The sequence below is a fragment of the Triturus cristatus genome, chromosome 2_2, assembly GCF_964204655.1.
Source record: "Triturus cristatus chromosome 2_2, aTriCri1.1, whole genome shotgun sequence".
NCBI classification, from domain to species: domain Eukaryota; kingdom Metazoa; phylum Chordata; class Amphibia; order Caudata; family Salamandridae; genus Triturus; species Triturus cristatus.
Window position 1 is genome coordinate 241,432,567 of NC_140582.1, and position 12,702 is coordinate 241,445,268.

The following is a 12,702-nucleotide window of genomic DNA, read 5'->3' on the forward strand; positions in this document are numbered from 1 at the left end:
GGTGGTGTCTGCGGGTGGCGTTCTTGTGGGCTGTGTAGCTTTCCGGTGTTCGTTCACGGATCCAGTTTTTTGGGAGTTTTCAGCAGGTTCGCTTGGAGGCCTGGAGGTCTTCGGTGAACCAGCTGGCTTTCTTGCTAGTGTGGGTGTTGGAGGGCTTCTTGAGAGGGGCGAGGGTGTTGGCGCAGTTGTTGATCCACTGTTTGAGTTTGCGAGCGGCGGTGTCGGGGTCGGTCGGATCTGCGGGTGGGCTCTGGGCGAGGGTGCTGGAAAGCTGGTCTTCGGTGACTTTGCTCCAGCAGCGGCGCGGCATCTGTTGGGTGCGGTGGTTCGTGGTGGGTTTCCGGAAAAGTGAAGTGGATGCAGTGGTGATCGGTAGGGGTGGGCGGAATTTGCGTAATCGCGTTACGCAAATCTCAGCGAAACGGTAAAAATCTCCGCGAACACGCAGAAATTCTGCGAACACGCGGAATTGCTTGTTTGCGATACTTTTTTCCTGTTCACAATCGCTGTTTAGTGCTCGGGGAGAAATATCTCGCGAACACGCATTTTGAGAACGCGAGCAAGCAAAAATTTCGCGAAGTCGCGGAAAGCGGAATTTTGGGCAATTTCGCGTTCTCCGCAGAACGCGAAATCACCCGAATTCCGCAAATTCCGCAAATTCCGCAAATTCCGCAAATTCCGCAAACGGAACGGAATTTACCACCCAGGCCTAGTGATCGGTCCAGTGGAGCTCGGTGGTGTGGTTGAAGGAGAGGTGGGAGCTTGCAGAGAAGATGGGGTCAAGTGTGTGGCCGGCGAAGTGGGTGGGTGTAGTGACCAGTTGTCTGAGTCCGAGGTTGGCGAGGTTGTCGATCAGGGTGGAGGAGTTGGTGTCGTTGTTGTTCTCGAGGTGGAAGTTCAGGTCCCCGAGGAGGATGTAGTCCATGGAGGCGAGGGCGTGTGCGCTGACGAGGTCGGTGATGGAGTCGCTGAACTGTGCTCATGGTCCGGGGGGTCTGTATATGAGGGTTCCTCTGAGGGTGGTGTTGGGATCGGTGTGGATCTGGTGCAGGTGTTAGGCGGTGCTGAGGGTGTCGTCGGTGTTGGTTGAGACTTTGAGAGTGTTCCTGTGGACGATGGCGATTCCTCCTCCTACTCCATTGGTGCGGTCCCTGCGGGTGATCTTATAGCCTTCCGGGTTGGCTATGGCAATGTCGGGTGCCGAGGAGGGGTTCATTCAGGTCTCCATCAGGAAGGCGACGTCTGGGGTGTTGGAGTCCAGTAGGTCTCAGAGTTCCACGGCGTGTTTGCATGCGGAGCGGGTGTTGATAAGGATGCATCTGAGGTGGTTGGGTTCTTGAGTAGGTGAGTTGGTGGGCCGGATACTGGTGAAGCTGCAGTTCCGGCAGGAGAAGGGTCCTTGGGTGCGCTTCAGGGCGGCCAGGCAGCAGGTGTGTGATCGTCCGGCATTGAGTGTGTGGAGGGTGCTGGAGTCGTAGCAGAGGTGGGCGTCATGGCGTTCGCAGGGGTCCTGGCGCTGGACACGGTCCAGGCGCGGACAGGCGCAGACGGGCTTGCCTTAGGTGCGCCTTCAGCGTGCCAGCGGCGCGCCCGCTGCGTGCGTCTGCTGCGAGGTCAAGCAGCATATATGGGGGGGTGGGAGGGAGGAGCAGCTGGGAGGCGGGAGGTAGGGGCAGCAAATGGGCAGTCAGGGGGGCGGGCCGCAGGGGACGCAGTGGCGGGAATGGGAGCGGTGAACGGCACGGAAGGCAAGGGTACAGAATCACAGGGGTCACAGAAGGAAAAATGGGCACAGAATCACGGGCGGCACAAAAGGAAAAACGGGCACAGATCACGGGGGCACAGAAGGTAAAATGGGCACAGATCACGGGGGTCACAGAAGAATAAACGGGCGCAGAATCACGGGGGGCACAGAAGGAAAAACGGGCACAGAATCACAGGGGTGACAAAGGGAACAGAAGGAAAGAAGTGTATAGGAGAAAATACAGGCACAGGGGGAAGACAGACAACAGCAGTCACAGACAGCAAAAGAGAAAATGATACGGGCAGTACAATGAACAATAGAACAGACCTAAGGCCTACCACTGGCCACCAGGGATGAGGCGCAGGTGGTAGCCTGCGGGTGGAGAAGGGCCTCAACTTTCCTCAGCAGCGGCAGCTGGGGCAGGGACAGGACGCACAGGCGGTGCTGTGCGGAGGGGAAGCGACCTACCTAACAAGGTCAAGGGTCGGTCCAGATTGGATATTGGGGTACCCTTGTCAGTCCCTAGTATATGGTTCACATGTACCCAGGGCATAGGTACCCCAGAGGCCTCCCAAGGGCGGAAGCGTGTATTATGCCACCGATGAGAGGCCATGCAAAATGGAACTACAGGCCTGCCACTGCAGCCTGTGTAAGATGGTGCATGCACCACTTACTTTAGATAGAGGTTTACTATACCTATAGGTCACTACACTTAAAATCTATAAGCCACCCCTATAGCAGGCCTTGATAATCCTGAAGGCAGGGTGCTGGGTTTTAGGTGAGAGGGTGCCCCTGCCGGAGCAGAGCACCTCTGCAGCCTTTGGAGACCATTCTACCGATTTGTCGGTGACACAGCAAGACATATAGGTAGAGGTGCATTATATGCTCATGTAAAATGCTAACCCAAAAATGGCTGCAACAAACCATGTCGTGTTTGGTATCAAACATCTTGGAATCATACCTCCACACCGGTAACTGGTGTAGGAGGTATAATTCCATCCTTCAAAAGCAAGCTTCGTGGGGTCCCTGGTCTTCCTGTTACCAGCCTTCTCGACCCGGATAGCACAAAATGGTTGCTGCCGACCAGAGACACATTTCTACCCTCCTGCTGCTGAGTCAAGCTCGAGCAGAGGAAGGCAGCACAATAGGCATTCTGTCACAGGGAGGTGTGACCACCTCCCAGACAGGATTTAGTGTATTGGAGATAGGTGGGTGCACTTCCAAAGTGCCTGAAAGTCTTCATGAGGGGTACATTTGGTGTCCCTGTGCATAGTCCAGTTTAAACCAGTCCTGGCAGCCGTTGGATCCTGCTCTGGCGCGAAACTGGACAAAGGGCAGGGGAGTATCCTCCCCCCTGTCCTGACCCTCCCCTAGTAGGGTCCCCTGAATCTGTCCATCCCCCTCCCATGGGTACAAAAGGGCTTACCTGGCTGTAGGACCCTAGATTTGACGTGGACAAGATTCTAATCAGGAAACTACTGACTTTTGACCGGCTGGACACGCTGGACTTCGCTGGACTTTGACTGGGCCCGACTTCATATCCCTCTCTGTCCAAAGCATTGTTTGTACCCCTGTACCATACAGGCTCTGTGCAGGGCCTGTGGAGCATCATGGACAACTGAAATATCCCCCTTGGGGTGAAGGAGTCACTCTCCTGCATTCACAGCTACCGTAAAGCAACTGACCAGTCCGCTGATCCTGAGCTTCTGTAGACTGTAAAGGCTCCAGCAATACAGGGGGTGTTTTCCTACATTCCTTGAAATCGAGCTGCCATCTCACCAAGCTTGAGGCCAGTATCCCTTGTGGGGACCGCATAACCTGAACCCCTGTGCACCGTGTACTTTTGCAAGTGCAAATACTTGTTGGCGTTCCCCAACTAAGTTCATTGAGCTATTGATAGCCCCAACCTCTGCGCACATTTTGTACAAAGGACTGTGACCTCCTCACACTCTGTGCCCTGCAAGCTGTGACTTTGTGATACTGCTAAAGGCCCCCTTGCAACTCATGTGCCTTCGGCCTGTAGGTCCACTTGAGGGAACACTGCTTTTCTTGGGCACCCCTGGTTGCTCCAGGTCTGCCCGACTCCACTTGCTGTGGTGAGTGTCCTGGTCCTTGCTGGTCCAGACCGTAACCTCCTTTGACCTTTTTCGTGGGTTGCCTCTGCCAAGGCTTGTTGGTGTACCGACCCCTCAGCACTCAATATCCTTCACGGGACAGCTTGTACCCGGCTCCTGGTCATCCTCGATGTCTCCTGTTCCCTGCAGCTGTAGAGTCAAGGTCTCCATCTTCACACCTGAAGCACCCGACATCGGTGGGCAATCGTCTACTGAGCTCCTGATCACTCCTGAGTGACCCAGACTCTGTCCCCTCTGCTTTCAGGTTCGTTCTATCAAGAATCCACCTGTGGGATCCACCAGACACTTTTCTTCTTTCAGCAGTGGCATTTCTTTAAGGACTCCCATTAAGAACGACGGCAGTTCCAGACGCCACTTCAGCCCTATGCACCTGGCTTCCCTGGGATAGGCAACTCTGGTACTTTGGTATCCACGGGTGGGGTGTCTCTCCAACCTTGTATGTTTCAAAGGGTTTCTTCGTAATCCACTGGGAAGGGTCCTTAAACTGTAAAACTGCAACTGCGACTCTCCCATTGAATTGTACGTAGCAGGCGGTCGTGTTCTCACACTGCACCTGTCCTCAATGGGTCCCTGCTTACTCACCTTGGGTGGTTCCTTGGAGTCCCAGCGATTCTACATCCTCTAGATACTGTCTTGACTCAAGTCATGGTTCTTATACCACTATTTTAGTATATGGTTTGGTACCCCCCTGGATCCCAATGTTTATTGGTGCTACTTACGTTTGTTTCTGTGCTACAGTATTGTGTGCTTTGCGTTTATCTGCATGTAGCAGATAGTGTGAGGTATTAAAAATGTGTCATAATAATAAATATATATTTTTTTAATTACTGTGTGGTTCTCCTTTCATTTAACCAATACATTAAGGTTGCATTCTGGTAAAAGCTGCTTAACATTCTTTCAAGACTAAGCCTGAAGTCTGCTCTTCACAGCTACCAGTTGGATAGCTTTCTAAGATTATCTTTGACCTCTTAAATCACCATAAGGGTTGTTTGAACTGGTGCAAGGTGCCCACTTAAGCAGTAAGGCCACAACCAGAGAATAGGCCAACCCTGGAAGGTGGCCTATGGGGAGCACCGACCCCCTAGGCAGTGAAGAGCCACATGGGGGTTTGTTCCTACCTGGGCAGCAAACACGCAGGTGTAGCTACCGGGTCACTCACCTACTGCAAGGTCCACCCCGCAGTACTTACCCTAAGGCCGCTCTGGTGGTGGTGAAAGGCCCCCTCAGGTAATGAGTGAGAAAGACCAACCTGAGCATGATACATGTTTGACAGACTATTCTGGCGGGTGGCACAATCAGTGCTGCATCCCACCACTAACTAGTGCAGTACTCACCCTGGGTATGTGGTGTACCTTTTTTACAGGGCACTCACAGGTACGACACCTAAACTAATCAAGTAAGCACCCTATCCTGATATGGGTAGGAAGGGCACATGCACTTTCCCACTGCAGTAGATTTGAATAATGCCCAGAGACCTAAGGTAATGAAAGGAGAGTTGGCAAAACTAGGAGGACAAAAAGCAAAATGTTGTAGGGAAATCCCCCTAAGAAGGGCCATGTCCAACACCACCTAGCGAAAATCAGTACTGACTTTGTTCCTAATGGAAATGGTCTATCCTGAACCTTGGTCATCTCACCCCTCCACCCTACAGTCCATTACTTGTTTAGTTCGGAAATGTGGTATTCTCCCCCCCCCCTCAAATCTCACTGACCAAGCTACGCCCCTGTGCCACCTCTATTAAAAAAAAAAAAAAAAAGAAACAGAAGGCCAGCCACGCTTGAAACAACAGCTCTTAGACAACTGCAGGTGCTCTGTCAAGCTTCAGTGTGAGTCTTATTTAGATTGCACACATACAGTACATGCATGTGTGGCACACTGACACTCATAACACAGACAGCCATGCCAACCCCATAACCATCGGTCGTAACCTCGCTCTTTTTTTTGTTTACTTCCTGTCTCTACTCAAGCCCAGCCTGGCTCCAACTAACTACGCATATCTTACACTGCAGCTCTGCATGGTAGGCCTGGAGCTGCACTAACACGTGAAGTGTAGTTGACAGCACAGGCAGGTTCTGCTACATTGGTGTTTGATTGAGTTGTACTGAAGCTTCACCAACATTGTATTTTTTAAACCTTTATTTAGAGATATTTAGATTAACGGTACAGAAAAAGGAGACAGTAGACGAGCTATAGGTAGCACATTGTATACCAAGACATTGCAAGACTTGTTGCGTGTATAAATTACATTCCAATAAGGGTTAGTAAGGGTAAGTAAAGCAGTAGACAACTGTTGAGGAGTCAAAAGATAAAATAAACAAAAGAAGGGGGTCACTGCAGACAGTGACATTGGGATAACGCATGGGACATCACATGTCAGTCTCCTGGCTGTAGCTGACCGAGGGAAGCTTGTTAGGAGGCGCTTGAGGGGTGGGAGCGGGAGAGTCTGGAGTCAATGCGAAGAGATGCAGTCTAAGAGGCTGCCAAATATCTTTAGGGTGGCTGTAAGAGGTAGAAGGGAGGAATACACTTCACTCGTTAGGTCTCAGTATGTCATACTGCGGAGCCAGGCTTTAAAGGTGGGACGTATACAACTGCCCCAATAAAGAGCAATCTCCCGCTGGGCCAGAAGGAGTGCGATGGAGCAAATCTGCAATTAGTTGTGGGACTGGGAGAGACATTGCCTAGTAGGCCTATAAATGGGGAAGGGTCAATAGAAATGGAAATCATTTTAGAAATTACCTGGAATACTTCCCCCCAGTGTGTAGCTATCGGTGGGCAGGTCCAGGCTAGATGTGGGAAATCCGAATCTGAGCCTCTGCATTTGGGAAACAGGGTTGATCTGGAGGGGACAATAGAGGCTAGCCCGCTGGGGGTCATATAGGCTCTGTGTAGAAAATGAAAATGTCGGTGATTGGAGGAAACCAAATCAGTCTGTGCGCAGTAGAAAGCTCAATCCTTTTCTGTGATGGGGTGTCCCAGGTCCCTCTCCCACTATTTCTGGACCCCATCTACATTGGCTCGCTTAAGAGCTATGCATGCACGATAGAGCTTGGTGATGAAATGTGACCCTTCCGGGTCTAGAATCAAAAGGATGGGCAGAGTGAATTTGTCGGGGCGAGCGGGTAGGACGGGATTCGGGATTCCAGTGCACCGTGTCGTCTATTGAAATTGAATCTGTCCATGAAAGGAGTGTAAGAGTGTGAAATATCGAGGTTGTGGGATAGGATATGTCCATCCTGGAACACATCCCCAAAGGAGTGGAGGTCATATTTATGTTGAGTGTGTTGTACTATGTTAGAAATGGGGGTCTTTAGTTGGCAGAGGTAGGTATCTTTGTCCAAATAGGGACCCTTGCTTCTAGTCAGGGTAAGGGGGAAACACACTTTAGATAACACCTGCTCACCCCCTTGGTAGCTTGGCATGAGCAGACAGGCTTAACCCAAAGGCAATGTGTAAAGTGTTTGTACCAACACTCACAGTAACACAGTGAAAACACCACAAAAGGACACCACACCAGTTCAGAAAAATAAAGTAACTTTATCTAAACTAAACAAGACCAAAACGACAAAATCCAACATACACAGGTAAAAATATGACATTCAAAAGGTTTCAAGAACTTGTACCACAGAATACTATGGATGTGTGACTTTTTGCACAGTACCTGGAGATGCGTCAAAATTCACAAAGCCAAACACCCGCAGAGAAAGGAAGCATAGGACTACACAGTGATGCATCAGTTCCTGAGTCCTTGGGGAGGTGAGGCGACAGTTCTGCTGCACACCGGAGAAGTGATGTGTCAAATCCGGACTGTAGGGGAAAGTGAGGCATCGAAATCCAAGACAATTCTGGTATGCGGGTGATGCGTGGAAAACTTGGTGCACAGGTACGATACGTGACATACCGGAGATGATGTGTCGCTCTGCGAGGCTTCGCACTGTCGGGTCTGGGGGCTGCTCGGTGAGACTTTGCGCCGCCCGGCGAGACTCAGCGTGGCATCTCATTGTCCGGCGGCGGTTCCGGGAGACTTTGCATGGCTTTGCAATGGTTTGCGCCGGTTCTTGCTGAGATTAGCTGCAAACCCCACCTCTGAGGCCCTGTAACTGGAAGGAGGCACCTCAGGCAAGGGTAGGACTCACAGATGGCAGAGTCCAGCAGCACCAGCAGATTTGCAGGAAGTCTTTTGCGTCCCTAATACTTCTGAACAGGAGGCCAGCTCACTTCAGGCCCTTGGAGATCTCCTTCAAGCAGGGGACACAGCACACAGAAAATTACTTCTCCTGTACTTGACAGAAACAGCAACTGCAGTCTAACCCCAGACACACAGCAAGGACAGTACTTCTCCTCAGTCTCTCCAGTGTTTCCCCTTGGCAAAGGCTCCTCTTGAATTCCAGGAATGAGCTAAAGTCTGGGGATTTGGGCCTGATACTTACACCCCAAAATGTCTTTGTTCTCTTTGTGCAAGGGGCTCTGATCCCAGTTCAAACCAGTTCTGGGGGGCACTCTGCAAATGCACAACATCCATTGTCAGTGTGAGCCTTGGCTCCAGACACACCACAGAGGGGCGGAGCCAGCATTGTGGAAGGCAGATCACTGACAGAATATCGACGACACTAATATCGACTACAGAAATATCGGAACATAAATATCATTGTCAAAAATATCGACTTCCTATCATCATAATGGTAAGTACAAAAAGACTTTTTTTTTAAAATATCGTTGTTAAAAATATTGAAGTACAAAATATCTTTTTTATATGTATAAAAAATAATGTAAAATAAATTAAATAATATATCTTACTTTAAAAAAATATTTAGATTTATTTGTAAATTTTAACAATTATAAGTAATAAAAATAATTTTAAAATAAATTAAACATACATATAGAAAATGCTATATATATATATATATATATATATTTACTTACAAATTATTAATAAATAATAATTGTATTTAATTATAAAATGTTAAAAATATATTAAAAAATAAAGATAAATAAATATATATAGACATACACCTGTAACATAAAAAAAATATATATATACAATATAATATAAAGTATTAAAATATGTAATATTTTTTAAACCTACATTTTACACTACATTTAGGGGCCAATTCCGATCCTGGAAAAATATTCCCCGTACGAATCGTATCTGGATTTTTTTCCGACCGATTCGTACAAGTCCCGTACAAACTGGCAAGTACGGTTCGTATGGGAAAAAGTCCATACGAATCGCATTGGGAAAATTCCCTCACACGTCCTCGGGTCGGGAAAAGTCTCCGACACGTCGCCGGACATTTTTACGTACAAATGGGAAAACTGAGGTCCGGATGCGCAAGTACGATCCGTCCCATCCGTCCGATTGTACAACTGTATGGAAAAAAGACCGTCCGAGGCGAACTCCCATAGCAACCATGGAGATGTCCAAACAGGTGCCCGGTACGCGCCGAACACCCCCCCAGCCCCCCCCGTGTGTACGCGCCGTACCCCCAGCACCCCGTATGTACAGAGCGTACCCCCAGCACCCCGTATGTACGGAGCGTACCCCCAGCACCCCGTATGTACGGAGCGTACCCCCACCCCCGTATGTACGGTGCAGACCCCCAACGGGGTGCTGGGGCTACGCTCCGTACATACGGGGTGCTGGGGCTACGCTCCGTACATACGGGGGGCTGGGGGGTACGCTCCGTACATACGGGGGGCTGGGGGTACGCTCCGTACATACGGGGTGCTGGGTGTACGCTCCGTACATACGGGGTGGGGGTACGCTCTGTACATACGGGGGCTGGGGGGTATGCTCCGTACATACGGGGTGCTGGGGGTACGCTCTGTACATACGGGGTGCTGGGGGGTACGCTCCATACATACGGGGGGCTGGGGGGTATGGCGCATCCATCCGCGGGGGCGCTGGGGGTACGGCGCAAACATACGGGGGCGGGGGGTGTACGGCGCGTACCGGGCCCCCTAATCAGCTCGCATCGCCGCGTACTTAGTTTTTCCGGCACTTTTTGGGTGCCGTAAAAATATTCCCATCCGGACTGCAGTCGGTACGAATCGTACTTGCTGGTACGTAAAAAGCTGCCAAACTCCGTCCAGACGTCACGTCCGCGGTGTCCCGGATCACATTTGTATGTATTTTTCTGTCGGTCGGTCTTTTTTCCGATTCGTACGGAAATGGTGTTTCCGTACGAATCGTACTTGCAAGTTTGTAGGGTTTTTTTCCCGGGTACGAGTCGGACGGAGAAAACGCTCCGACCGACGGTTTGTACCCGGTTTCTCCAGGATCCGAATTGGCACCTTAGTGCGAAAGTAGGGAAAGTGATGGATAGCGGAGGGTAAAAAATCATTATTTCCACTCCAGCGAGTGCAACAATAGGGAAAGTGTTGGACAGCGGAGGTGAATAATTTACTATTCCCACTCCAGCAAGTGCAACAGTAGGGAAAGTGTTGGATACCAGAGGGGAATAATTTACTATTCCCACTCCGATGAGTGCAACAGTATGGAAAGTGTTGGATAGCGGAGGGTAAAAAATGACTATTCCCACTCCAGCGAGTGCAACAATAGGGAAAGTGTTGGATAGCAGAGGGGAATAATTTACTATTCTCACTCCAGTGAGTGCAACAGTAGGGAATGTTGGACAGCGAAGGGGAATAATTGACTATTCCCACCCCAATGACTGCAACAATAGGGAAAGTGTTGGATAGCAGAGGGGAATAATTTACTATTCTCACTCCAGTGAGTGCAACAGTAGGGAATGTTGGATAGCGGAGGGGAAAAAATGACTATTCTCACTCCAGCAAGTGCAACAGTAGGGAAAGTGTAGGATAGCGGAGGGATGAAAATTACTAATCCCACTCCAGCGAGTGCAACAGTAGGGAAGGTGTTGGATAGCACAGAGGTAAACATTACTATTCCCACTCCAGTGAGTGCAACAGTAGGGAATGTGTTGGATAGCATAGGGGTAAAAATTACTATTCCCAGAGAACAAAATTCTAATTTACAAACAAACAAAATATCAACTAAAATACAAAATATAATAAAAAAACTAAAAACTAAACATCTGTAAAAATATAAAAATTAACAAAACATATCAATTTTTAATGTAGCAAAAATCTAAAATTGACATAAAAATATACATTTTTTTAAATTTAACAAAATATTCACAAACAAATATTTTGTAATAGAAGTTAATTTTAATCCAAAAATTGCATAAATGTAATATTTATTTTCCTACCCTGTAACACCACACAATTTACAAAACACATCTGAAATAAACAAAAACCTGTACCTCCATAATCAACACAATTAATTATCAATTAAACAAATATTACTAATTATAAAACACATTTAAAAATGTAAAAATTAATGTACAAACCAAACGTTACAGCTATTGAACCTAAATCCCCAAACGAAATAAAAAACAAACAATTACCAAAAACATTCAGCAATTAATAAATAAATATTAATGAACAATAATGATTAATTAATTTAAACTAAATTACTTTCCACCCTCTACCCCAATAAACACCAAAACACACAACTACAAATATTTACACAATTTCCATAACTAATTTTACATTAATAAATTAATATCAATTAACAACAAATCATTAATTAATTTAAACAAATTACTTCCCACCATTTACCACTATAAACCCCACAACTCACTCATCACAATTATTACACAATTGGCATATTTCAATTGTAATTCATTAATTAGCATTAATTAATAAATAATCAATTAATTATAAATAAATTACCTCCCACATATTCCCCTATAAATGCCACCACCAATTTAGTCAAATATGACACAATTAGCTTGATTAATTAACAGTTAATTAAGTAATTAATTAATTAATTAATAATTAACAATTAACAAGCAACATATAAATAATTATTAATAAATAAATTCACACAATTAACACTAATAAAATAAAAATTAGTTAAATATTATATTACAAATATTAATACATGTATTAAAATTAAATTACTTCCCACCCTTCTCCCCCTATCAACTCACAACCCGCTTCTAAAAAAATAAAACAACTACCATAATTACCAATTAATTAATAATAATTAACAACCAATTACTAATAAATTAATTCCCACAATTAACAATATAAAACGTAAAATAAATAAATATTAATTAATAAAACATATTAATAAATTAATTATAATTAAATTATAACCCATCCTATTCCCTTATAAACCCACAATCCGCTCCTAAATAAATGACACAACTAACATATTTACCAATTACTTAATCAATACAAATTAACAGCCAATTATTAATTAATTCATTATAAATTAATTCCCACAATTAACACTTTAAAATCAAAAATAAATAAATACTAATAAATACAAATTAATATTCAATTTATTAGACTCAAATTACTTCCCACCCTATTCCCCTATAAACCCACAACCCGCTACGGAACTAAAACGCAAAATGTACTTAAAATAAAATTATTAACTTCTAAAAATGTAACACATATATTAAAAAACAAATGCAATACTTAGACAAAAAAATAGAGGCCATACATTTAAAATACATACTAAAATCCATAACACTAACTAAAAAAACGATATTTTTACAACTATATTTTTGCAAATGATATTAATGACTTCGATATTTTAGAAAACAATATTTCTTACCTTCAACTCGATATTCTTGACCACGATATCTCGATATTTTGCACTCGATATTAGTGCAAGTCGACATTTCCAATTCGATATTCTGACTCTACTGTGGAAGGCAGGCACAGCCCTATTCAGTTACCGGTGCTACTCCTTCCACCACTCCAAATGCAAATCAGGCCTCTTGA